General features: G+C 39.0%; 1 long non-coding RNA gene across 2 annotated transcripts in view; it reads right to left on the reverse strand.

Annotated features, from left to right (window-relative positions):
- The window catches only part of LOC128250985 (uncharacterized), a 69384-nt gene that overhangs the window by 22772 nt on the left and 41648 nt on the right, over positions 1–4964 (reverse strand). The gene's annotated exons all lie outside the window — the stretch shown is intronic.

Here is a 4964-nt window from a genome sequence, read left to right on the forward strand (position 1 = left end):
ATATATACATGTGTGCTTTGCGTGCATGTGAGTATGTATTAAATATGTGAGTTCGCGTGTGGTGTGTGTGCGTGTATGTGTGTGCATGTGTGTGAGTGTGTATAATATGTGTGTGTGCGTGTGTGTGCGTGCGCATGTATGTGTGTGTGTGTGTGTGTGTGTGTGTGTGTGTGTGTGTGTACCAGTATGTTGTATTAAGCACATACGTACACACTCATCTGTGAAATTATGTACACTATTTATTTTTAAAAAGGAGGTGTTTATGCGATCGCTCGACCTGATAGCAGCCAGATATCTTTCAAATCACACCCTGCCGTCTTTAAAAATAGTGACACATTTTATAGTGTAGTACTAGTTATATTATATCTAAGAGAATTGAAAGGGGCTCGAAAGATCATAAGATGATTATAGATCTACTCGATCAAGGATGACTAATAGCCAAGGACGGATCATCAAGAATAATCCAAAGCAAAGGATGGATTGAAATCACTACAGAAAGAAGGCTGACTTGATGCAACATGAGCTGACGGGAGAGGCTAAAACAGGGGTTCTCGACCATTTTATTTAATCTCTGGCCCCCTATGGTTACTATTTTATTCTGGTGGACCCCAATAGCCATTCGATGCTTACAAACTAGTTTTGGAGAAACTTCTTTCAAAATACCTATTTTGCTTTTCACACATTAACTTGCGTAGGTTAAACTATGTAAAGTGTCAGAAAAAGGAACCTAGTTATTTATTCTAATACATACCAATACATACATCTAAAGCAAAATTTATTCAGCGGCCCTTAAAATACTATTGTTGATACCCAATTTACTAGCTTGTTGCATGGGTCCCCAAATGTCTTACATAGACCCTTAGGGACCATATGGACTCCAGTTGAAAAACCCACTGGTCTAAAAGAACTGAAGCGGTAATCCCTACGGAGATGCGAAAGGCATGCAGTCATTTATTTACGGAAGATCCTGGAAGGTCTAACACACAACTTCGGAAGTGAAAGCTATAACTACCAACGAACTGAAGGCCGCTGCATAGAATCAAATATCCCATCCTCAGCATTTAGAGTAAAGACCCAGTACTATAAGAGCTAACAGCTTAGGTTTCAAGGGTTCACACATTTTCAACACTACCAGACATCCTCAGAGGTCTGTGCGTTGTATATGTGGATGCATTCAAAGAATATTTAGAGAAATGCTTTATCTTGAGATACCAGATAAACCCACATTACAGTATGAAACGCAAAAAAAAGAGCAGCTTTGTCCAGCTTGCTACTTCACCAGAAACAATGCCGGAACAAAAAACCCGGCAAATGAAGGTGGAATAAAAACCATTCACACTAAGGGTGGTGTCCTAGCTTGGCCTCAGTCCAGTTGAGTAAATAATACCTACAGCATGAACGAAAAGTGGTATTTTTTGTTGTCTAGCTGATAAGATATTAAATCATCAAAATACGAGAATCTGTAACACTAATATTAAAATTAAGTTTCTTCTCGGGCACATCTGCAAGACAACTACATTAAATATAACCTTTCCTTTAAGTTTATTTGTACAACAGCAACTAGCAATAAATTCTAATATAGGCAAATTATTTACTTAATATTGCATATGTATAGTTAAAAGTGGCACTTAGAAGAATTTTAGTCGAACGAATCAACTCAAGTAGTTATTTTCTTGGTACTTATTTTATCAAGCTCGTTCGCTGATAGTCGGAAAAACACACACACACACACACACACACACACACAAGATCATGCACCATCTTTCCAACAACTTCGCGCACCTTTTTGAATTCCATATGTCAAACACTTGTGGACATGCCTACAAAATCAAAAAGCAATACAGCACCCATGATTTCGGAAACACTGTATCACACTCAGAATTGTTGAAGCATGGAATAAACTACCTGCATCAGTCGTTGGTAGTCGAGACACTCCATCCTTCAAAGCGTCTATGCTTCCTTTCTTTTCTTAGTTGTAGTGCACCTGAACACTGTTATACAATTTCTTTCTCTTCGTATATACAGAGTACGACGGGTAAATTGTCACCATTTTATATTTTTAATTTCGCGCATATGCATTGTTTGTTTTTGATTTTAGCTACTGCATAGTGTAGTAGCGTCCGTTAGGTACCGTCCGTGAGAAAAAACAGTACCATCAGGAAATTCACTCTGCCCAAAATTTGGGAATGACATGCTGTACTGCTTGGCATTCGCGCCGGAAACTCCAGATAGTGAACAGAAAAAACGTTGGCTTGCTGTGTCCCCAAAACATGTACCCAAAATTATAAAAATCAATCATCCAGTCAACATCAAGGTGTTTGGAGATATCACTAGTGACGGCGACGTTATGCCACTATTCATCCTCCCACACGGCCTCGGACTCAACACAGAAGCCTACATCAAATGCCTGGAGGAAGTAGTAGTGCCCTGGGGGAAGAGGGTGGCTGCTGGAAGACCCTATGTCTGGCAACAAGACTCTGCACCGTGCCACACAAGCAGAACCCAATCATGGCTGTTAGACAATTTAGGTGACCACATCACCCCTAACATCTGGCCACCTAACTCCTCAGACTGCAACCCTCTTGATTATTATGTGTGGGGCGCAGTTGAGCGAGAGACCAACAAAACTACTTGTAACACCAAAGAAGAACTAAAGGCAAGGATTATGGCAGCATTCACTAACTTAAACAAGAAGACCGTCCAGAAGAGTTGCAGGAGATTCCGAAGTCGTCTGGAGACTGTGGTTGAAACCAATGTCGATTTTATTGAATAAATTTGCTCTCTAGCATTTCAAGATATTTTAATGTAATTTTGGTAAATATATCTGTTAAAATGAGATATCAGTGTTCTTATCATTTTTGCATAATTTAGACGACAATTTATTTACCGTACCGTGTATACACAGGGTGCGGTCAATCATGGCCTGAATCTCACCAACAAATTCAGGAGTTCTTTTTCTTATCAGAACGATTAGAGTGAGTTTTTCGAGCTGCCACACCCTCGTAATCACCATTAAGTTCATCCAGCTCTTTCCGAATGTTTGTATTGGAGCTTCCGGCGCGAATGCCAAGCTATACACCATGTCGTTTCCAAATTTCTGGCAGAGTAAACTGCGTCATGGTGCTGTTTTTCTCACAGATGGTGCCCAACTGACTCTACTACACTGTAGTCGACAAGATAAAAAAAAAAACAATGCACATGCGCGAAATTAAAAATATAAAATAGAGGTAATTTACCCATCGCACCCTATATATATATATATATATATATATATATATATACACGACAGGCTTCTTTCAGATTCTGTTTTTTAAATATACTCAAAATAGTAGAAGATTCGACCCGAAATCATGTGGTTGGAAGCAAACTTCTAACCACACACTCACACCTATGGAAAAACTTACGTTTTAGCATAATGGTCACTCTGTGTGCGTGTATGTGTGTATGTGTGTGCATGCCACTTATATCTGCTGCGCATGAACAGTGGATCATGATTCCCAATTTTAAAATATAAATTTAAAGTAAAATACATTAAATTAGGATTGAGACCATAGAGGATAATGCATTTTACTCGTACAACGCAATGCTAATGAGATGCAAATAATTTGAATATATGAACTTCCAGACAAGAACTCAGTACCAAGTAGACTGTCTAATACCTGGACCGCTATTTAGCTCCCTGGAAATCATTCGACTTTGATGGCATTAATCCTTTAAGTTCCGAGAGATTTCATTTGAGTTCAACGTCTAAGTAAATGAAACTACAGTATTTTCTTTATTTACTAATATACACTTTTAAAAGGATGAAAAAAAAAAAAGAAAAAAAGGGAGAAAATAGGAGTGGGGGAAAAGCAGCGGAAGACGTGGGGGAACAAGTGGGATGCTCAGACGCGCCTCGCGGTGATGACGGCGGTAGCGTTGCACGGGAAATAGCCGACGTCACTCACCGCAGTAGCCATTCCACCTCGCGTTGCTCATTTCTTCGACGGGTCGCATTTATCCCTGTTCTACGGAGGAAATCGGTAACACGGGGTCCTAGATCACTTGACGTCTCAGTAACGAATGGCACAAGCCGATAACGGCCGGCAAAGCTCCTGTAACTGATGATAACCCTCTTCCCATTCAAGGGAAGGTGGGAACCCTAGTTTGAGACGTGAAGTACTGCGACTTCAACTTCAATAATTTGCCGCAATCCTCGGTATTCAAGGTCCTCGAGATAAAACATCTTAAAGAAGTTCGGCTGGACCAATAACTTTGGTGTTAAGCATTTCACCTAATTACTAATCCAATCATTTAATTATTTGGGTTTACAAGAACTTGGATTTCGAATTTTACGAAATTTATGAAATTTTAGAACGAATATAATGAAATTCATAGCTGTATATGCGGATGAAAATGAACACATGCAGACGCAACGACGTATCCAGGCGCGTGTATACACTTTCAAATACGCACGCATGCACACACACACATGCACACACACACAAACAAACACACACACACAAACACACACGCGCATTCACTCAATATGTAGACGTACAGACTTTCTGTTAACAGGTACTAATAGATGTACGAATACAGATATTCGCTGGAATTCAGCAAATATGAATCATAATATTTATATGTGTATGTGTGTGTGCGTTACAATGGGGGTAGCTGATGAAGGAAAATGTTCTCTATGTAGCCTGTGTGTTTTCTGTACTCTGGTTATTATTATTTTTTCGTCTACGTTTTGTTTGCAATGACCTGTACCCAGATATGCACCTATATATACAGGTAGACGTAAATATGCACATACCTGTACGTATATATGCATATACTCATTTATTATTTGTTTTATATATATATATATATAGAGAGAGAGAGAGAGCGAGAGAGAGATAGATAAATAGATAGATAGACACACATATACACATGTGTATCTATCTATCTATCTATCTATCTATCTATATATATATATATAT

Source organism: Octopus bimaculoides, chromosome 2 (assembly GCF_001194135.2).
Source record: "Octopus bimaculoides isolate UCB-OBI-ISO-001 chromosome 2, ASM119413v2, whole genome shotgun sequence".
Classification (NCBI taxonomy): Eukaryota; Metazoa; Mollusca; class Cephalopoda; order Octopoda; family Octopodidae; genus Octopus; species Octopus bimaculoides.